The 24,539-nt window shown below is 35.5% G+C and overlaps 1 long non-coding RNA gene across 2 annotated transcripts; it reads left to right on the forward strand.

Annotated features, from left to right (window-relative positions):
* The first annotated feature begins 947 nt into the window (after positions 1–947).
* Positions 948–24,539, forward strand: LOC123566145 (uncharacterized). 2 transcript variants are annotated; one of them, XR_008372152.1, is made up of 3 exons: positions 948–1,075; positions 1,331–1,446; positions 18,063–24,539. It is a non-coding gene; the product is annotated as an uncharacterized LOC123566145 (long non-coding RNA). The 2 variants fall into 2 exon arrangements; XR_008372153.1 differs by having other exon boundaries at positions 18,243–24,539.

Raw genomic sequence — 24,539 nt, forward strand, 5'->3', positions numbered from 1 at the left:
TACAGCAGTACGAAAGAACCTGAATGTCTTTAAGAATCAGACATAAATTACTTAGGTTTTATATGCCACTGACATGGCATGTTGCATAGCTTAGCAGAGAAAAATAACCAGCTAAGAAAACATACATGTACGGACAAAAGGAACCAGGCTGACTCTGTATTTATGCTGTTTGCGTATTTGTCATAGAGACGATGTCGTCGCTTATAGGATTTAGTCCAAGCCAGTGGTTATCTCGGACATCACTGAATAAAGTCGCAGCCGCGCGATTATAATTGAGACTGTTAACATTTTGTATTACATTTTATTTGATTATATAAGTAATGTTGAAGGTATTTATACAAGGTATTGTTTCACGGAAAAAGTTAAGTGTACAAGATATATTGTCTTCAGTATAGAGGTTTCGGTTGTTCATAGCATTGTGGTTTTCAGATACTGCATCGGGTATTCAGCTATAATTATGGTTTTCGAATACTACACTGTAAGATTAATAATGAGCGGTTGCTTGGTTACTACACTATACCATGCCAAATGGATTCAGTCCCTGAATATATTGGTTATTGGGTATAACTAATAACTTTCTCTTAACCGAAGCACATGTTCAAGTGAGGTAAATAATCATTACTTGAAATTTAAAAAAAAGCCATGGGTTGTCTCCCTTCATGAGATGTCATATTTATAAAGAATTTGTAACACATATAACTTTATAGAAACACCCATTAACTTAAGTCATTCTTCTGAAAATGAAATACTATCTGGCCATGTAGAATGTAATTGTAAGGGATAAATGTTTAATTGATTAAATTACAAAACGGCGAGGCATCTTATTTGGCCATTTACACAATATGCTTATATTCGTATCTCAGTGCTATTGATTCACACGACTGTTTTGCTTTGTGTCATTTATACCTTACCTAGGATTTCATTTAAACAATGTGCTGTTCATTTATTTTTACAGGACATAGGGAGAATTGTCAAGTTCTTGAAGTTCGAGGATTTCGTCAAGTCAAACAACTTTTTAAGGCAGAAGTGTACTTGGTTCTTGTCTTGTCTCCCAGCGGCAATCTGTACAATCTAGGTTTGTATTGAATCAGTCCAGGTAAATCTGGAACATGATGTACATATACAGTTAGAATTATCATCATATAGATATCCCCCTAAAGTATGCCTGCAAGTGAATACTCAGCTTACAATATAGGGCACTGTATTGCCCTTCATTACATAATCTAATAGGGTACCCTACGAAAACTGTCTTGTTATTTTTGTCTCCAAAATAAAGCGTTTTATTCCTTTTCCAGACTGTTAATTGCATTGTTTTATTCTTTTTCGCTAGGTTTTTGTCAAGTACCACCAAGTTAAGTCAAGGCAATAGACTTACTTGCCGTGGGATAGAGTTCAGGCATTCTAGCCAAGGGATCATGTCAATTCTGATGTGCACAGGGATGGGAAGTAAGTACACCTATTGTATAACTTAGCAAGAATGGGTTGCTAAATTTAAAGGACTGGTATACAGCAGGTAGTGGTGGTTTTGTCATACCATACTTACTGTCAATTTTATTAGTTCCCTACTGGTTGAAAACCAATTTCGGGGACTGTAGGTTAGCATTTTCCATCCGTCTATCATTCTCTCCGCCCGTCCGTTCGCAATTTCGTGTCCGGTCCATGAACAAGAGATTTTGATAGTACATGACACAAATGTTCCCTATGATGATTCGACTTGCCATGCGCAAAACCCGGACCCCTAGCTCAAAGGTCAAGATCACACTTGGAAGGCTGTCAAGGCCCTACAGTTGTTCGAAACTTTAACAGACTGATAAACTAACCGCCTTTTAAATTTTGAGTCAAAACACTAGTCTTAGTGGGAAATACTAGCACGATGTTTTAATTTTTCTGCAGAGACATTTTGTGTTCATTATAATTAACTCATACATTTGTTTTTCTAAGTTTTCTAAATCGTCGAAATATAAAATCCATGAAAGGATTTTAATATTACTTTCACAAATGTACCCGTAATAAGAAAATGTTTCATGCCCAACTTTCAGACCCCCTAGTGTAAAGGTCAAGATCATACTTAGTAGTCCGATGTTAATATGGCATGAACAGGGTCTGTTTCGTGTTCGGTCCAGAACTCTGTCAGAACTCCATCAAGTGATTACAATATTACTTAGCATAAATATTCCCCATAATGAGACAACGTGTCATGCTTAACATCTAGAACCGTAGCTCAAAGGTCAAGGTCCCACATTGAGATCAAATGTCAATAGGATTGTTTTTATTGTCCGGTCTATAACTTTGTCATGCAAGACAGGACGTAAATATCGGTTGGCACAAATATTCCTGTGGATGAGACGACATGTCACGCGCAGAACTCGAACCCTTAACACCAAGTTCAAGGTCACACTTGGAGGTCAAATGTCAAGAGAATTTTTTTCCTGTCCAGTCTGTAACTCTACAATTCATAGATCTTACAATTATTTGGAACTAATATACCCCATAATAAGATGATGTGTCGTGCGCAACACCAAGACCGCTATCTCAAAGGTCAAGATCACACTTAGAAGTCAAAGTTCAGTGGGGTTTTCTTCCTGTCCAGCCCATAAATCTGTCATCCATTAAAGGATTTCAATATTACTTGACATAAATTAATACATATACATATTGTGATCCAAAACTGTGTTATAACAAACTGTGTATATATATATATACAATGATACAATGTTGTTTATACATTATCGACAGATATCAGATCATTATATTATACGGAAGTAGAGAAAATTAGTTGCCTTCCAATAGGGTACTTTGTACGACATGGCAGTACTTCATTCACTAAGCCCGCCCGCTTAGCTCAAAATGGAGAGCGCAGATCCACGGATCGACGGGTCGTGAGTTCGATCCTCAGGCGAGGCGTATGTTCTCCGTGACGATTTGATAAAAGACAAAGTGTCTGACATCATTCACCCTCCACCATTGATTCATGTGGGGATGTTGGCAGTTACTTGCGGAGAACAGGTCTGTACTGGTACAGAATCCAGGAACACATGTTAGGTTAACTGCCCTCCGTTACATAACTGAAATACTGTTGAAAAGCGGTGTTAAATCCAAACAACCAAATGCTTCATTCACTTGTTAGCTCGACTGTCTAAAATTTTCAAATAGTAGAGCTTTTGGAATCACCCTTTGTATGTAAGCAGGTTTCTCAGAAACTACTAAGACAAATGCTTTCAAGCTTCACACATGTCTTCAGCACTATGAGATGAACTCTCTGGACAAGTTACATAACTCTAGCTTTTATTTTGTCAAAATTATGCTACTTTTTAACTTAAAATTTCAGATTAAAGTTCTGCATGTAATCAGGTTTCTCAGACATAAGAACCATGTCTTTGCATCATAATATGACTTCCCAGGATAAGTTAGATCACTCTAGCTTTTTTTCAAATTATGCCTCTTTTTAACGTAGAATTTCATGTTAAAAGTTTTGCATTTATGCAGGTTTTCCAGAAACTACTTAGCCATAATGCTTTCAAACTTCGCACATATTGTTTTCATTATGAGATGACCTTCTAAGACAAGGTACATAACTCTAGCTTTTATTTTTTCAAAATTCTGCCCCTTTTAATTTTAAATTTCATGTTAAAGTTTTGCATTTAAGCTGGGTTCTCAGAAACTACTGGGCTAACTGCATTTAAACTTCAAACATGTCTTTGGTCCTATTTTATTTCCTTACAATATATGTCTATCCTCTAAACAAATCTTAATGCTATTGATAATTACAAATTAGGAATTGAATTGATATACAGTGCTCGTATTTAGCAACTGGTCAATGAGTGATGTTTTGTTACGTGTAGTAGAAACTTAGATGCAGCAGCAATGAAGTTAATCTCAGTTGCTAAATACGAGCACTGTATATCAGTTTAAAATGATAAAATCAGTTCCAGCTTGTAATTATCAATAGCATTCATACATTTTTTCTTAATCTGTCATCTAATGTCCTCCGAAAAGGAGCTTGAAATTTGACAATCTGAAAATAGATTATAGTTTGTGAATAGCCATGACAGAATGAACACCTTTTATAACTCTTTCCCCCAAAATTTATGCAATAGATAATTTGTGCCAATAGTTCTATGATTAATTCTTAATTGGAACTAATATAACTAAGGAACAAAAAAGAATTTATATGTGTAATTACCGTTTAAAGTTAGCATTCAAATTCAATATGTCTCTGCCTCTCTATTTCCAACAAAAACAAGGGAAATAATTTATAAATACACCTACAACAACTTTTATTGTTAATAATTGCAAAGGATTATTTTCCTTTTTGCATAATGTGGAAATCTTAATTTGTTTTACAGCTCTCTTAAAAGATTCAGTAACATAGAGGATATCTGTTTGTTTGTTTGTTTGTTTGTTCTGGTATAATATCAAAGTATACTCTTCACCGAGTGAACACCATATGTAATTCGTGAGAAAGTAAATCACGGTGTTCACAAGTGAAATATATCTTGATCCCACACTGAAACAAACAAAATCTTTTTTTATTTTATGTATTTCTTTGAAGAGAGAGTTCAAGAGTACTAGACTGGAACAGTTTTTCAGATCATTCACCTTTATATTTTAGTTTTAAAGGGAAACATTCTATTTCGTGCGACCAGTCAAATAATCCGGATAATAAATATCATACGGAAAATAAGATTGTATGGGACGAAGAAAAAGTCAACGATTTTCAGTCACTTTTATTAAACAATCGACACGAACTTGACGCATGTTATGATGAAAATTATACAGTTGATTCCCAGGTTGAAATAATAACCAACTTTTTACATGAAAACGCATTAAAAATATTTGGAAAGTCAATAAAATTCTCGAATTCAAATTCTCGATTATCTAATAAATCGAAATGGTTTGATGAATCTTGTTACACAGCAAAAAATAATTTCAAGAAAGCAAGAAATACATTCGTAAAAGACAAAAATGAGGAAAATAGAATTATTTTTACAAGCATGCGTACTAAGTATAACAGAATAAGGAAAAAGGCAAAAGCTAGATTTAAGCTCAATGAAGGAAAACGATTAGAAAAAATTGCGAAAAGTCAACCTCGTAAATTTTGGAAATCAATAAAGAAATGCCATAAAAATAAAAATAGTGATAGCGATGAAATAAAAATAGAAGATTTATACAATCATTTTAATACATTATTGAGTGACCATGTAAATAGCAATTTTTAATGACATAGAAAACGAGCAAAATACAGACATTTATGATGAGGAATTAGATAGGGTGATATTACAATCTGAGATCCGCGAAGCAGTTTTTAAACAAAATAATTTTAAGGCGTGCGGTCCCGACTGCATATCCGCAGAAATTATCAAGGCGTCGTATGATGTAATTTCACCATATTTACTATCACTATTTAACGGACTATTCACAAATTCCGAGTATCCCAAATGTTGGGGAGATGGGTTTATAGTACCTTTATTTAAAGGCGGTGATGAAACTGATGTAAAAAATTATCGCGGTATAACGCTGAACAATATATTTGCAAAAATATACTCTCAGATCCTTTTAAATAGGCTAACAAAATGGACAGTTAAATATGAGAAAATATCAAATAATCAGTTTGGTTTTCAAAAAGGAAAGAGTACTGTCGATTGCGTTTTTATATTTCACTCGGTAATCTCAAAATTATTGAATTCTGGTCATAAAGTCTATTCCCTTTTCATCGATTATGAAAAATGTTTTGACAGGATAAATAGGTCATTTCTTCAAAAGTATTTAGAATTATCAAACCTTACACGATTGTTATTAAGCATGTGAAGTTGTGAACTTGGGGTTTTACTAGGAATCTCACGCAGAGCAGAGTTATGGCCCTTATTATAAATAAAAAATATGCCAAAAAACCTTAAAGTTTGTGTCGCATGTATTTCAAACAGTTGTACACTTAGTGTTCTCTTTGAGATTTCACTCTGCTAGACCAGTGTTATGGCCCTTAACTTAATGAAAAACACACATAAAGTGCCTAAAATTTGTGTTACATGTATCTTACAAATAGTTCACCTCGAGTCATGAAACCATATACATATACAATAACAGAAAGTGGGGACACCCGTGTCCTGTGGACAAACATCTAGCATTCATTGTTACTGTACACTTAAATATTCAGTACAGTTAAAGCAAAAGTATCTTTTACAAACCTAATTCAGTCGCTTATACATCATGTGACGTCACTGCGCGTTTCACCCAGCTATCTGCAAGATGTTTGTTTTGATAGCTACGGCCAAAGACACCCACCGATAAGCATGACGTCAGAGCGTGATTTAAAGTGGCTTATGCATACCGTCAGAGTTTAGGAAGATGTTAGTATGTAGGACTGTTTGTGAAAAAAAAATCAAATTTAGAAAAAAGGTAATTAAGATGCCTACTAATCTCCAGTCAGTTTGAAACAGCAAGTAATTATTTTGGACAGTTTGTACCTGCAACGTAACATAACAAGATCTGACGAACTGTTGATAATTTCCAGTTTCTCACTCTAATTTATTTAGATTTATATATATTTAATATTTACAATTAAAGTGAAATGATGTTAATAATATAGGATGTATTGGGTTCTTTTCTGCAGTAAGGTTGAACACTTCAGAAGGCAGGCAGCAAGTCACCCAGAAATTTTACTTGTACGAGTAAATGGTCAGCATCTGGAACGTCAAAACATAACAGGAACTCAAGTTTAATAATAAACTGTATTAATAAGACAGATGAAATGATTTTGTCTCCTGCATGGCCTTTTGTAGTTCTGGAAGTTGCAGACGAACCAACGTTTATTTTTCAGCATTCACGTACTAAAAAGTTTTCATTTCACCGTCGAATTCCGACTGGCATTAGGAAGATGGCTCTGTTTCTTGAACATTTTTCTTTGAGCAAAAGTGATCGAATTTATAATTAGTTCTTTAACAATATAATATGTATCGAAGTAAAATTATTGAAAACATGTAATCCATCATCCCCAGTAGATGTCAATAAAACGACTTCTTGAGTTTTGTGTGTCCTTCTGCAACAAGAAAATAATCAAATTTCTGTTCTCAGAGTTTGAAGTCTTTTGCATAATTGTTATTACCAGGAATATGTAATTGTCTGATGGCTAGCAAGCAGAAGCCATCTTAGATACACTAACAGGGTAAGCTTTTAATAAAAATTTGCCAGCTGCCCATTTGTTATCCTCAACATAACTGACACTGAAATTTCTGTGAAGTATATAATACTGTTATACCATCAAGCAGTTACACAATAGGGCAACAACTTTCATTTAAAAAGAGTCTCTTTGGGTTTATATATTGCGTTAGCTGGTTCTCAGCTTGCCAGTGCACTTGGAATTTAAACGGTTTTATTTAAATAATTTATTTAAATCTATTGGTCTAAATTTATCGGACTTTTATAGGTTTGTTCATGTAATTCCACTTTAACCCTGCTGGACGCGATTGATTCTGCCTTTGCAACCAGTGTAGATCATGATCAACCTGCTTATCCGTGCAGTCCGATAAAGATCTGCAATGTTCGCTATTTAGTCAGTATCATTTTGTAAGCACTTTTAACATTATGTAAATTTGGCACGTCAAATTGAAAGGGACAATTCATTATAGAAATTCAGTAGGGTAAGGGTTAAATTAATCTTTGTTCATTCTGTATTTTTCCTTTGGTTAAATCACCTCAAACAAATTGAATCTTCTAAATACAGATTTTTTTCTTTCAAATTACATTCTATATTTATACTGAAATCGTATAGAAATCGGAGAGGATTTTTGGAAACAATGGACGTTTTCATTTACTTAAAAGTTTCTTTTTATTGTTAAAAAATTCATGACGTCTTCAGAAAATAAAAGCGTCCAGTCGACAGACTGTAAAACATAATTTTATCACATGTTTGACGTCGCGGGAGTGTTATAACGCCATTAATTTAATAAAGCTTTGACGTCGACGTCGTTTAAAGAATTTTCTAACATGGTTCGATTTGCTTTCCAGTTAAACAAAGAAGAAATCAAGCTCTATATATTCTGCGATAAACAACGGTTGACGCGCGGACCGGTAAGAGAGCATTATGACGTCAATTATGACGTCATATTGCCGCATGACGTTCGATACATTACTCCTCAGGTAAACGAAGTCCAGTATAATATCTATTAAAATATATCAATGAGCATGTCAGAATGAAAACAATCAAGGCCTTCTTGTTATTTATCGTCTAATTTACCACGGTTCATCGTTCAGATGCTTCAGTATTTAACCACTCGGGCTAACGCCCTCGTGGTTCAAGTCTTACGCATTTGAACTCTGGACCGTGGTAAATCAGACGATAAACAACTCAAAGGCCTTGATTATTTGTTAAGGAGACGTTGGTCAAATTGACTTGTTTATATAGTAAAAGAAAGTAGATTTTTTTATGTTTCGACAGGAAAGGCTAACATGTGAAAAAAAGAATTTCATTTCATTCTATTCAACTCCTTTAATAAATTCAATATGAAAAGACACTCATGTAATATCCTCTACATAAACAAGACAACGACGAAGGATTCGAAAGTCGCAAAGATGAAATGCATTTTGGCAGCTCAGCACGGCACTGGTTCTCAGCTTGCTGATGCAATTGCAACTGTTCCACACGCCTCGGTGGGATTCGATGGCTTCGGTCGTTTTCGTTGTTTTTAAACAAAACTGCTAACGTAAATCTGGAATAGACACTGATGTAAGAATAAACAGCTTTAAATTTGAGGACAAGTTTACTTCTGATACCACGAACGTATATATAGGTACGTTAAGGATGAATACATCGTGTCAAACCTGTGCATTTTTTTAGTTTGTTTTATTTTTGTTTTTTAATAATAAGTTCCACTGTCTTGTAAATTGCATTTTCATATATAAATATATTACTTATTGGGAGCCTACGGAATCCTGTTTGGACCATGTCGTATGTCGTCCGTCGCGCTTTGAGGTCGGCGCACGACAATGCGACACGACATCGCGACAATGCGACACGACATCGCGACGACGCGACACAACACACGACAATGCGACGCGACATCGAACAATAATATCGTAGTGTCATGTCACATTGTCGCCTTTCAAAAGCGCGATATTTCGCACTGTCACGTCGCATTGTCGGGTGTCGTGTCGCATTGTCGCGATGTCGTGTCGCATTGTAGTTCGTCACAATCTGACATTTTTGCTGCTCGCGACGCTCGACACGCGACAACGCGACGCTCTAAAATGCGAAGCGATACTGCGCATTGTTGACTTGAAATGTCGTGCTTAGTGACCGTGCCGGAATCGCGACACAGGACAATGCGAAACGACACACGACACCGCGACGCGGCACGCGACAACGCGAAGCGGAGCTCGACAATGAGAAGCGACATTGTAATAATGTCGTGTCGCATTGTCGCGATGTCGTATCGCATTGTCATGTGTCGGCCTCAAAGTGCGACAGACGACATACTATATGTTGGTGATAAATTTAGGTGGAAGAACCCGTTTGGCACCGCCTCCTGAAAGTCTGCGAGTGTTCCTAAAATGTTGCAGACAACTGCAAATGAAAATAACCTTGCACGGGATGTCTGTGAGAGGATGAGCTCGTTTGGCACTGACTCATAAGAACCTATGAATGTTCCTGAAAGTATTACAGACCAGTGCAAATGAATATGAACCTGTTCGTTGTCTACGGTAAGATGAAATAGCCTGGCACCACCTCCTGATGGTTTGCGAGTGTTCCTTTATGTATCACAGACCATTGCAAATAAATTGGAGCCTGCTGGGGATGTCAACATGAGGAAGAGCTTGTTTGACAACTCCTCCTGAAAGTCTGCGAGTGTTCCTGCAAGCGTCGCAGAACAGTGCTCTGGTCTGCAGTACTTGGAGGAACACTCGCCGCAGACTTTCTGGAGGCGATACCAAAGGAGTTCTTCCTGCTTCCATAATATGTAAATGTTACCATTCGAGACATTCCAGAATGGCAGCCACGGGTCAAAGCAGTTTCAGTTATGAAAACAACACAGATGTTGTCAAAACAAGTCGATTTACAAAGCACTAACACTCTCTAGTTTTATTATGTCCCCGCCGTTCCCTTAAAAAGGAGAGGTAAATTGATTTCCTCATCTGTTTCTCGCTCTGTCAATCTGTCTGTTTGTTTGTTTGTTTGTCAGTTGCTCGGTAGACCGTTTGGTTTCAATATATACAGAATGCGTGGTCTCAAATTGTAAAACTTCTCAGGATGATTGCCTGTTATCAGTAAATGACCCAAATTGTTTTGGTAGTCAATAGGTTAAAGGTCAAAGTCATAGTGACTGAGACAAAAAACAGTTTCTCTACACAACTGAAGAATGCTTTGGCCTCCGGTCCCCGAACTTCATAGCACGACATGATCCCTGTTGTTTTGGGAGTCACTAGATTACAGGTAAAGATCATAGTGGCCTAGAAACTGAAAACGGTCTCCTCTTTAGCCTACAGTCGTCAAACGTATGCGGATTTCTTTGTGGTCAGTAAATAAACTTTTTGGATCAAAGGTCAAGGTCACAGTGATCTTCACATTGAAAATAGTTCCCTCCCTTATTTATAAAAGCGCTTTATAACCTTCAGACCTCGCAGGACGATTGTCACTAGTATATAGATGTCCCCAGTTGTGTTAGGGATAAGTAGGCCAAGGAAGGTCCTATTGACCTTGAGACACTTTACAACTAAGAACACTTGTGCCTCATGCATTTTACGTTGTTAAGTGGTTAAAAGGGTCATTGTAATCAAAAGTAAAGATTACTAAGAAATAATTTTAAAAGTAAACAAATGAGACAGGAATAATTAAGGAAAAACGTACAAAACTGACCACATCTGTCAATTCAGAATACCAAATGAAGTTGTAGCAGACAGGGCTTTAATTAGTACTGATCAGAACCAAACAAGATCAAATGTACAGGGGTCACGCTGTCAAGCGCCACTTGAGCCATTTGCGACAAAAAATTAAATGTGGCTCCGAAATTTTCTAATTGGCGAAAATGGCCCGAAGCTATGTCTGTCTGCAAAACTACGAATACTGCCAGTTTTACAAACCAAAAGGTGTGAAAAATCGATAATCTGTGTAGACACAACATCCGTTATTGAAAGGGAGGGAGCCAATTTGCAATTTTTTTATTTGATCAGGCAGTTAGTTGGCGATAACTAGATTATTGAATAACAAACTAGATAATTATAATCATCATTTGGTGCACTTGATACGATTTTATGAGCAGTCGGCCGTTAGACAAATTTTCTATGATTGCCGAAGGTTAGTTTGGGAAAAAACAAATAAAAATGCTTTTGACATGCAGAAATTGTAAGTATTGAATAGCTATGATGATAGAAAAGCAATAAAACATAGGTATTTTAGCAAATATTTAATTCTAACTTATGTTTTCCGAATTTGTCACCCGTTTTCGCGACCGTGATTTTCGGATATTTCTGTCATTTCTGACGAGATTTTTTTAGTGCAATCTTAATAAAAAGCCAATAAAAAGTCTACATTTAAGAAAAATATGACAACTGTTGCAAAAGGAGCTCTTATTTTGAAGTATTTTTCGAGAATAAAACATGCGAAGGCATCGAACCCCACCCACCTATAGGCAATGTGCAAAATAAGACTCTTTTTTGACATCTTCATTTCAAATGTGATTTTCAGATTTTTTTTATTACATGTAAATGGCAGATGTTTATAAAAATGATAATTTTAGAAAGAAACATAAATTGATTTTATAAATAGCTTTTTAATTTTTAGGGTTACTAAGACATATGTAATAACTACATTAATTTCTTGAGTAGTATGAGTACTTTGGTACATATAATGTAGTCCTACAAGAATGTCAATGCTATGCGCTTCGCCGTTGTTGTCCTCATAATTTTATCTTCGGAAAAAGCAGTGGCTCAGAGAAAAAAAATTCCCAGTGTGACCCCTGGTACCAAGGGATTATATTATCAAGAAAGAAGTCGAAACGGCCCTAAAACAGAACCGACTTCTTGTTACTTTATTTTATTGTGTGTATTCAGTTCAGTAGTGTTGTTTCTATCTAATGATCCCATTGTACTAAATAAAGGATACATAGTGGTAACTTTTATAAAACAAGAGGATCATAATGACCTTATATCGCTCACCTGTTAAACTTGGCCTTCGAATTATCAAGATAAACATTCTGACCAAGTTTCATGAAGATAGGGTCATAAATGTGGCCTCTACAGTGTTAACAAGCTTTTCCTTTGATCTGAGCGGGTGACCTAGTTTTTGACCCCAAATGACCCAGTTTCGAACTTAGGAATCATCAAGATAAACATTCTGCTCAAGCTTCATAAAGATAAGGTCATAAATGTGACCTCAAGAATGTTAACAAGCTTTTGCTTTGATTTGAACGGGTGACCTAGTTTTTGACCCCATATAGCCCAGTTTCAAGCTTGGCCTAGAAATCATCAAGATAAATATTTTATGCAAGTGTGTATCATATCAAAGCATACATGAAATCCCTATATGGCTGAAAGGGCCTAACTAGAAATATTTTTGCAGGGCAGTAACTCTAGAACCCATGATGAAATCTAGCCGGTTTTCAAAAGGAAACGATATCTTATTGTGACTTAAGTTGTGTATAATCGTGGTTTAAATCGAATGTAAAATGTAAAAAAATTCTATCGTGTTCACAAGGTAAAAATTATCAAATTTTGGCTTTTTCATGGGTCAATCAGGGGCCGTTACTCCGGACCCTATGATTGGATCTGACGGATTTATCATGGAATCTAAGATCTATTGTTGTTAAAGATATTTTGCAAGTTTGTATCAAATCGAATTATAAATGAAGTCTCTATATGGCTGAAAGCCAAAATAGCAAATTTTGGCTCTTTAAGGCGCCATAACTCATGAACTCTTCAACGGATCTGGCCAGTTTTCGAAATGAACTGAGATATTATGCCAATACAAGCTGTGTGCAAGTTTGATAAAAATTGATTGCAAAATGTGGTCTCTATCGTGTTCATAAGAAATTGAGGACGAACGACGGAGCCGACGGACGAAGGGCGATCACAAAAGCTCACATTGTCACTACGTGACAGGTGAGCTAAAAAAGACTGCGGAAATATAAACTGCAATATACAATGCACCCAGTCAGAAACTTACATGGATAACTGTAGATAACAAAGACAGTGAGTGCTCACAATTAGAATTCGTCCAGAAATTTGAAAATTATCGCCATTTTTTTAATATAACTGCTTTCGTTCAACGCTGAAATATTAAAGTAAGCTATGAGCACCAATTCAGTGCGAACCTCCTTACGGCACAGGCTAAATGGGGCAGACAGATTTTACAGTAAAAAGTCTATATCTCGAGGGAATTGTCTAATTGGCAAGTTCAGACATAACACATTTTATTAGCTCACCGGTTCATCTAAAAAGCTAAGTATGACATTGATATAGGATGGACTCTTTTCAGAATTAATCTAACATAGAGGATTCGTTCAGTGATTCCTTAAACAGATATAATCTCATTTCACTGTAATACCAGTTTGAACCAACCAACCCTATTATTCCTACAAGTCGAAAGATTCCTGCGGCCAGAAGTTATACAGACCAGAAATTGTTATGGATGTGTGTGTGACCACTCAGCCTAAAAAGTAACTTATGGTGGAATAACGTGTTTGTTTGGGTTTTTTATAATACCATTACGCTTTACTGTTGGAATATTACTCCATTCTACATGATTTACAAGTAGATCTATGAAATATGTATTGCTTAATTCTGAAAGTTACTGTTTTGAGCAAAAATAACTATATTTCCCTTTCATGTATAACATAACTTTTAGCTCAACTGGTCACATTCCTTGACCATATTGAAATACTGTACTAGAGCTTTCACAAATGTGATTCATGCCTTCACCTGGACTTCGTTGACAACACAGGACCATAATCCAGGAAACTGAAGAGCAATTAACACAAAACCCTTATGCACAACTAGGTATCAATATTGATCATTGCTAAAAGTTTGAATAAATTATATAAAACATTTCTCTCTATATCATATAGAGTGCCAGCTATATTGCAAAAACGGCCTTCATAAATGCGATAAGCCAATCGCATATCGGAAAAAAAGTCACGTGAATTCACCCAATCCCCATGTGCTACACTACTTGTTGCATTCCAATATACCTGTGGCCGCCTGCGGCCTCTAGGCAGGTAATGATATACTGGAAATCTTATGAAAGGAACGAGAAGATAAAGGGAAATATATACAAGTAACAATAGACAGACAGACAGATGTTGACAGATAGATTTATTCGTGAATATAATATTTATGTCACCGTAACATCAGACAGCACACATTTACGAACAATTCAAGTTGTTACTAATACACAAAAGGACCAGTACATTATACTTCATCAAAAATACAATTTTATCAGTGTTATAACAATAACAAAACATATTATTATAATTATAACATGGAATTTCGAAACATACACGTCTGTTTTATAGTATCACAGTTTGGAGAAAAAAATATTACAGAAGGCACAAAGTAATGGCATACATATCACAGAACAAATCTAGAATATTGCACAGTAATAATAATAATAATGATAATAAAAAATAATAATAATAAACTTAAGCAGTTATTAAAAGAAGTGATTTACCTTTTCAACGCATTGCATGTTCTTGTTCAATAGTTCTGGAGCAGAATTGTTGTCAATTTCATATCACTGAAGTAACAGCCGGTCACTCATTTTTAGTATTTGACGGATGCTACAAACAGATTCAGCATTTGACGGATGCTACAAACAGATTCAGTATTTGACGGATGCTACAAACGTTATCAAGAAACATAACATAAAAGAGACCGAAAGAATTATTTTTGGAGGTGGTGGGGAGGGGGGGGGGGAAGGGGCGTAGGAGAGGCTTCATCTTAAATGCAACCATGTTTGTAAAACTACATGCTACAACATTCCTATAACGTTTCACGACTCCAGCTCAAATTCTTCTGTAGATAAGTGTCACACTAACTTTTAGGCTCTTAAAGCATATTTTTGACTAAGTCAAAGGCCATAATCTGATCTCGTGGAGTGAAATCCTAAATAAAACCCCAAGTGCACACTTCAAATTCTGAAAACTACCCGTATATAGTTTCATTACTCTAGGCTAAATATGTTTTGATATATATGCAACACAAACTTTTAAGCCCTATATTTATAGTTTTACCCAGTCAAGGGCCGTAACTCTGACCTGGCTGAGTGCAATCCCAAACAGAACATCAGGTGTACAACATCATATGCTATACTACTTATTGAGATGTAGGTGCGGCCCTTTTATGGCATGTTTTAGACCAAATCAAGGGTCACATTGCGTATCCGGCATAGTGAAATTTCAGACAAAACCCCAGGTATCATATTCACATGTTGAATTGTATTCTTGTGATGTTTCATGACTCTAAGTCTAAAAGGTTTTTAGATATACACGACACAAATTTGGACTGACGGACGGGCGGACGGGTGGACGGACGAATATCCATACTAACGGACAGGTATACGTACAAGGGCAAATCTAAGTTCCCTCCACCACCCCAAAAAATTGAAGTAGGGGGATTTGCGCTCAAATCATATAAAATTATTCAGTATTTGTATATTTTGTATTTGCTTCAGGCCGAGACAGACGCGTAGTCAAATCAGATTTGTATCTGCAGCTTTATTAGTCCAAGTTAGATGCAGACAAAAATGAACAAGGGGTTTAATTATCGATGTGTAAACGTCTCGACTAAACGAATCAAAATGCCTGAATTATTAGATGTTGGAGTTATTTGGTTTTATGTTGCCCTTTTTGCATAATAAACTTGTTTATTTTTCATGGACCACTGTCCCAGTAAGGAGGTCGCTACGAGAACAGTATTTTAGTATTCAGTCATGCGCTAGTTGTTTCCCTTAGTATTTTGGACGCAATATGTAATGAAAAAAGCGTGAATTTCGTTTTTGGATTTGCTACGTTTGCATGGCTATTTCAATCCACGTCAGCAATGGAACAACATAGACTTTCACTGAATTTATCTTGCATATCCGTCGTGAGAAGTTATCCACAACCTGAAGAAATATGATTGGTAGGCCTATAAAGATCTTCAGAATAAGTGTGTGGACAAAGCAGCTACAGTCATTCAATCAGTTCCGACACACGTTATGCGTTTTTGCTTCAAATTCTACACCTGCTATGGAAACACTTCTTTTTCTTAAATGGGATGAAAGACGATTATTTCAGCTACAATTTAAGCCCAACTTGAACAAAATTGAGCATTCAAAAGTATGCTAACTCCGTATGTAAACAACACATCCAGTTCAACTGGTTCCGTTACCTGTCAATCAGTTCCGATCTCGTATCTATTTATAGACCTTTGGGTTATTTGGGGGTCATCTCAAAGTAATTTTTAACTGTCATTTGTGACAGTCCAGCGGTGTTATCCACGAGCCGCTCAGTTCATAACATAATTTCATGTAGTAAATGTTCTGGGTGAAATAATTAAAAACCTGATAAAACTAATGATTTTATAATTTTAATATATTTAACATATCAACTGCTTTTTGACTTGTAACAAACAGAAAAACAGTACAATTAACCAACAAAGTTATATAACTTGTTCATTGATATCATCACATATTTTTTGTAGAAAAATATATTAGGGAATTTTAAAAAGGGTTATGTGCGAGTTATTGTCTTGTTAAATTCTATTTCCCATAGATATTTCTCTTATATTTGTCAAAGGTTTGAATACTGATGACAACAGTAGAAAGTTTAACTGAACCTTTAATTTCTATCACCTTCCTTTTTTGGCTATAACTTTAACAGTTCATATGCATTACTGAAAGAAGCGCTTTTCTAAACATGTAATCTGTACATACTAGATAACATGTCGTGTTTATTCATTTTTATATTACATTAAAAAAGACATAAGCCTCTAGTAATAGCCACGATATCTTTGTCCACTCAGATAGCAGGAGTTATTAGTTCAAATCTATAGTCACAGATGATACCAGTATTTCCTTACCTAAAAGTGCTCTGCATTCAAGGAGAAAATGGCTTCGTTTCATTCATAATATACAGTAGTGGTAACGCAATATCAAGAGTAAGGTGTTAAAAGTCATTAATATAAGCTGCAATCTAAGTGGAACAAATTAGTATAGACTTATTTATATTATTATAAATCATTAATTGTATTTAAAAAAAACAGCTTAAAAGACTTTGCAGTCTTAACTGCAGGACTATACAAAGTGCTGATTTCTCTGAGCTTTTCCGTGATCTACCGAAAGTGCATCTGGCTGGCTATTGTAGCTGCAAATATAAATAATATCATACCAAGAGTTAAATGGAATATTTCAAATATCAAAAAAATGCCAACTAGGGATATGCAATGCAGCATTGTATTTTCTTTTCAACTTGAATTTTATCTTACAAATAATGTTAGTCTGCTGAGCATTTATACTGTGTGTCACATGATAACTGGTGTCATTAAAACCAGGCTACACTAATAACATAGAGGCTGAAAATATATACACACACAACTTTTCTGGTAAATGACATGACCTGGTCCTTAAGTGGTTGCTAAGTTAACATACTTTAAAAATGTGATTGGAATAATCATATAGAGTCTATATGGCTTATGATTAAAAATAGATTCTATACTGTTCTAATCTATTCATCAGACAGCATGTTCTTTAACAGTAAATGTTAAAAGACAAAATAATACAGCACAACGTAACTTCCATAAGAATATTATAATATATATTTTGCATGTGGACTGAGTTTAATGACCAAAGATATCCACTGAACAGCAGAGCATGCTACAAAATAGCACTAAATACAGCGTATGTGACAAGTAAAGATAACGTCTATACGGCCCCCAACATATATAGCACATGTACCGGAATTGATTAGCGAGCGGCCTTTAAATGATGCTGTTTTACTCGCTTACATGAAACTGCCAAATCATATTGACGAATGTTATCAATAGAATGAATATAAATACACAAAATGATACCAACCTGTTGGTATTTATGTTTTTAGAATAAAAGAAATCGCTCTCCAACTTTCAAGCTCCTCAGAACCTCCATCGAAGAAAACGCAGCATCCGTAACCTCGTATTGAACTGCAAGTGCTTGTTGACCCTTGTTGGTTACTTTATATGACCCAATAGCAAAAATAGAGTTTTTGAACATACTGACACTGTGCCAAGCTTAATTTCAGAAAGTGTGTCGGAACTAATTGAATGCCGGAACTGATTGAATGACTGTATCGTGGCTTTTGGAATGGTTACAGTCATAGTGCATCTTCATTGATGGAAGCTCTTAGACACAAATGAATGGTGTACCGAGTGAGTCGTATTCTTTAATTTGGTTCATTAAATTCAATTCAGTGATAGAAAGAATCTAAGTAATATTTTAAGAATGATCGAAAATGCGGTCATATTGTAGACAGTAGGTCAATGGCGTAGCTTAAAGAGGGAACTGTAGGCTATAAGCTTGAGCGTGCACATAATGTCTGTCTGCCAGCTGTTTGCATGTTTAATTTGAACCACAAGTAATATTGTTTATATTGTAAATGCATTAAGCATTATTGTGAAGGTGTAAACATTCAAATAATATTATTGTCCATTCTTTAGCCCGTTTTTAATTTATTTTATTTTACAAGTACAAGCACCAGGCGAGCTTAGTTTATAGCACATCTGACTGAAAAAGTAATAATAATAAAAATAAAAGAACTATCGAAGTGTGAGGGGTCACAGGTTCAAGGCCCATATTGAGCACTGGCTGGTTAGGCCCTACGTAAGATAAGATTTCTAATTTTAATTATAAAGGTAATGTTATTTGTGCTCATTTTGAATCAATAAAAAAGGGGAAAAAATATGGGCAAATTATTAATGGGGCGCTGTGTTGTTTTTCGTCCTTTAAGTTTCACAACGGGGCTAAAGCATTGAGCTATTGTACCTTTCATTGTACCTTTTGGTGTAATGACTGAAATGCAAGCATAAATGCTTGGTTGCGGAATTATTTGTCCATATGTGCTATTAGCTAAAAAAATTATATATACTGCCAACCAGTTGTTACGGCAGCTTAAAAAATGTAATGATAAATATATAGGCTGATTACAAGCGTGTAAGCTTGCGTAAACAGGGATATAAATAAGCAGGGGCACAGTAGCCCTTGGCCTCTAGATATTTGGCTGGGCCCCTAAATTGTTGGATAAAATGCCCATATACCCAATGTTTAACATTTAGTTTGGACAGTCTGGGCCCCTAAATGAAAATAGCTAGTTTATATCACTGGTTTGGCAGATAATATGCCTGCAGCCACGTCTTCATAATCTGTGCAGCTATGTACTTTTGTTGTGGGGGCACAAGTACATGCTTTATATTGGTTTAAGGGGTAAAATAAAAAAAAAAGTAAAACCCCTTAACTGTTAGAGGCAGCCTTGACTATAAAAAAGTGTCGGCTGAAGTGTCGTCTATGTCGGCTTCCCTTAACTGACCTGCGCTTATATACTTCAAGGTAAAATGTGCTTCTCATCGGCCGTCCCCAAGCGTCGAGAGTTGCAAAAAAAAGAAAGTTAAATAGAAATAAATGTCTTTGCTAAACCTCTAACAACCAGGGTCCCACCAAAGAGGACCCCCTTGAAGCGTATCCGTCTGTTTGGTCAGTGCAGGTCTGTGTTTGGGAATAACTGTATGCGCAGTACAAGCGTACTGTATCCTTTTGTCCTTTGAACAATTAGGTTTTAGTAAAAATAGCAAAATTCGTACAAGTAAATTTTGTCTATAGCTAATTTGAGTTCCGCATATAAGGGCATGGCAGTGTTGATTCCTGTTTAGTTGGTATTTTTTGCATGATTCGGGCATAATATGTTGTCTTGACCTGTCCAGTTAGCGTTCAAGTGCATTGTCATAAATAGTCTTTAATGTTCAGCTCTTTCATTAATTTTCATGCTTATTTAGGGAAAATACCTCCAGGTCAACATTAAAAATTAAATTTATAAAAGAAATAGTCGTTGGTATAAGGTATTAGAAATGATATGGGTGACTACACTTTCATGATATGCATGTCAGACAGCCAGACTGCATTTTCTAGCCACCTTACAGGTCCTTTTCTCTTCGTGAGTTTTGTTTTCCGAGGAGTATCACATATGAGACTAATACCATAATCTTACATCCGTTCTGCTGCTGTTTCATTCATATTTTTTCAGCGGCATTGGCTAAATTATTGTCATCACAGATTCCATCGATTGGCACACAACGGTTCACAAATTTCTTACTGTCGCCATGTTTCCAGTGATTGCCGATATGGGTTGTATACCTGTTGTGATGGACATCCGAAAAAAATCTAGATGAGCATTCAATTAACAGGATGATTTGTATCTGTAGCCATCTATTGTAGTGAAACATCTCTATTTTAGAAAAGGCAAGTATCTTATATACATGTTTATATACATATAAACAAATCATAATAACTGTCTAGGACGGATCGCCCCCGATACATACATTTTATTTATTTAGCTGATTAATGAAACATTATCATGACCATTTTCTAACCATATTAAGGGGCTTGCCTCTGCGAGGACACCAAAATGCTTTAATTTTGCAAAACTGTGTAGTATATTTATGAGAAACATAAGCATATGTTTAATATCTACTTTGAAATGCTTATAGAATATTAAAGAAATGAAATTCTACCCTTTTTTTCTTACATCACTTTTAAATTGCTCTACTGTCGTTTATGTTATATGTTTATTTCTCAGTGTGTTTAACATGTTTAACAAATGTGCCACAGAAGCGGCTACATTATCAAATAATGACAGTACATTCTCGTGTTTAAAAAAAAAATCTTGAGGGGTATCATTTTAAGACAGACGTTTACATTTATACACTGGTGGAATTCGCCCATTTTGTTGAAATGTGTTAGGTCCATGTTTTGGAGAAGAAATTTTAAACATCATCGAATCAGAGAAAGTAATGATTGTTTTACACGAAAATTTAATGTAGCATACACAGCATTTTTCATTCTGTAAATCCATCGTCAATTTACTCATATATATATTTATGTATTGGGTTTCGAAATGGCCTGCATGAAGCGGTCATACTTTTGTCAGTTCAGCGCCTTTGAAACCTCAGTATTGTTATAAAAAAATGTTACATGTCTTCCTTTGTTGCATTTGCAACAATGTAAGAATGCTTAATATTTACATATCTAGGTTAAACGTCGTTTTTGACTATTTTTTAATTTTATTTATGTACAAATGGCATTATTTTTGTAAGGGAACAAATCTTTTCGAATATTTAATTATCCAATTCTACGGGACAGAACGGTAAAATAAAATGTGTTTGACGGATGGGTTGTTTATAAAGATGTTGATCGTTCACTAAAAATTTCTATGGTTTTCGGATATACTGCTAAACCTTACACAAATTTCTACTTTGATATGATAAAAGTAATGCTTGGTTTTAACCTTGGGGCAATTATTATTTTATTCAGCAGTTTCATTTATTTATAATGTATATATACGTATGTAAAAATAATAATTTGAGTGGCCCTTCAACACACATAAGTGCATTTCAGGTATGGCACTAGGCAAGGTGATTAATAATAAAAGACGGAAAATAATGATTCAAATCAGTTCTTTGATAATGTTTATTGCTAACAGATATTCCCCCCTTTTGCAGCCATCGCTGGGGATGATTGTTCTTTCGATTGATTCAAATTTTATCTCATTATTTAATGTATTCTGTTTGTACCTTTGCAGTGTCGCTGGGGCAAATGAAATTAGGTTATTTGCAATATACATCTTTAGCTGTTTGTATAGTATGTGCATTTTAAACATTATCTCACCTTGCCAGTTGCCATGAGAAATCTTTAAATAAAGTCGCGGCCTTTTCCCACTAAACTGTGTTGTAGTTTTCATTTATACTGATATTTTAGTTGTAGTGGGTGTGACAGACGTATGTGGTCGGACGCTAACTCATCTGCCAACGAAATGATGTGATTAACAGTCATTAATAAATTTATTCTTGTTTTCTTTTAAAATGGCTGATGATTTTGCGTCTTGCTAATGGCTGCTGTCATTCCCTGTTATATACGGTCCATTGATAAAATAATTGGTTTTATGTTGCCCTTTTTGCATAATAAACTTGTTTATTTTTCATGGACCACTGTCCCAGTAAGGAGGTCGCTACGAGAACAGTATTTTAGTATTCATTCATGCGCTAGTTGTTTCCCTTAGTATTTTGGACGCAATTTGTAATGAAAAAAGCGTGAATTTCGTTTTTGGATTTGCTACGTTTGCATGGCTATTTCAATCCACGTCAGCAATGGAACAACATAGACTTTCACTGAATTTATCCCACCCGCCCATGCCCATATTTATTCATATTGTTTATAACTTTATTGTGAATCAGAAATCTTTGCTGCTTCTGTTCATCTGTTTTTCAGGTTCCTGCATAGAAGATCTGTTTCAGATCATAGAATATGCCATAAGGGAACAGGAAAATAGCAGAAAGTGGTATTCCCACAAACAACACACACAGCTATGAAGTGACTGATTTGGTCATATAATAAAGTTTACGATCATTCTTTGAGAGGATGTATCAATAAAGTTAACGATCATTCTTTGAGAGGATGTATCAATAAAGTTTACGATCATTCTTTGAGAGGATGTATCAAAATAATGACATGGATTTTGTGAGATTATTGCTATGAGAACTACTTTAGTAATGAACTGGAATACCCATACGGTCAGGCACTTTAGTGTTAGTGCTGTTAGTAAATGTTGTTCGTAAATGTTCTGTTGAACACCAGAAACTCAAACTGATAGATGTATAAATATATATGTTAACGTTATTATTTGTCGCGGCTTTATAACGTTTTCATAGAATATTGATTCTAATTTGAAATTGCACTGTGGGAGTAGAAGAGACCAAAACCATATGCATTAATTTTAAAGTAATCGCATTACTTGGAAGTAATATTTTAATTCAGAATGGTATCAAGTTTATTGAATAGTCATGTTTTTGTTAGTGTTCTGTGTAGTGAAGGAAATAGCTTATAAGCCTTGGTTAATGGTACGCCACTTTGAAAAGCTGCCGACCACCGATCATGGTTTATATTTGTTTAAGGAAAATGTCATGAGTCTTACAAGTGTTAGCAGAAGCCTTGTCATAGTTTGCCGGCGTATAAGTCTTAAATGTGGGTCTGCACTTGTGTTTTAATGAATGTGTAGTACAATCTCTCGGCTGAAATTGGCTAGAAGCCACTAATAATTCGGTCGAGGACTGAGAGCCAAGGCATTGTAGAATACTGTTTAAATATAAGTTCATTATAACTAATTAAAACCAAAAACGCATTCCAGCATAGTTGGGCCTGCTGTCTAAGTCACTGTGTCAGTACCTGACGTCGAAGGTGGATCACATGTTGTGTTATTACATGACGTCATAGGTTGAAGGCAGTAGGATTAGGTAGTCTGGAGACTCGACGTGATCAGTTTTCAGTTACTTTGCTCAATGGCTGGTCTGCTATCGACACCTGGGTCGCATGTTTTGCTCGCCCCCACGATACGTGAATTTTCATTTGACTGTACATGCCTTCGTTTCACAGTGCAGACCTATCTTCGGGACCTTAAGTGCATAAATGGTCAGTGACACGAGTAAAGTTTTTCTTCATACGGGACATTTAATTATGATGAACACCGTTTTTTCAAATTAATTCATAAAACTTTTATATAAAGTGTATATATAATGCACTTACATGTACTTTCGTGTTCTTCTGCTCCCGCAGTTTTGTAAAGTTAGGCATGGCAATTATACGAAATTGTTACAGAAAAATGATAGTCGTAGAGTATTGATATATATTTTAGCATGCTTGAATTCGTTCCGTTTTTCAGTATTTCGAGGAATAGTCTGAGCATTTCAATGTGTTATACATTGGCTACGGAAACACGTTTCCTCCTGTCCTAGTTAAAATCGGGGAGGGTGTTTTTCGTGGGCGGCTCGTATTCCGTTTGAGAAATATACAATCGAATTTGTTCACCGTAAAAAGTGTAGCGGCTTTAACTGTATTATCTAATATACAGATTCGATTGTGGCATGCATATCAATTGATATGACGGCATCTTGTATAGCATTTGTACATATTTGAATAACATTTACATTTTGATGCCGTAAGTTTGTTTTTCTATTATCAGAATGTAAAATTGTTGATTACTGTTTTCTGTTAGAAGAAAGATACTTTTGTTCTCTAATAACTTCTATGTACAGTTAGTATTTTCCCCCCTTTTGCAGCCATCGCTGGGGATGATTGTTCTTTCGATTGATTCAAATTTTATCTCATTATTTAATGTATTCTGTTTGTACCTTTGCAGTGTCGCTGGGGCAAATGAAATTAGGTTATTTGCAATATACATCTTTAGCTGTTTGTATAGTATGTGCATTTTAAACATTATCTCACCTTGCCAGTTGCCATGAGAAATCTTTAAATAAAGTCGCGGCCTTTTCCCACTAAA

Source organism: Mercenaria mercenaria, chromosome 8 (genome assembly GCF_021730395.1).
Source record: "Mercenaria mercenaria strain notata chromosome 8, MADL_Memer_1, whole genome shotgun sequence".
NCBI classification, from domain to species: domain Eukaryota; kingdom Metazoa; phylum Mollusca; class Bivalvia; order Venerida; family Veneridae; genus Mercenaria; species Mercenaria mercenaria.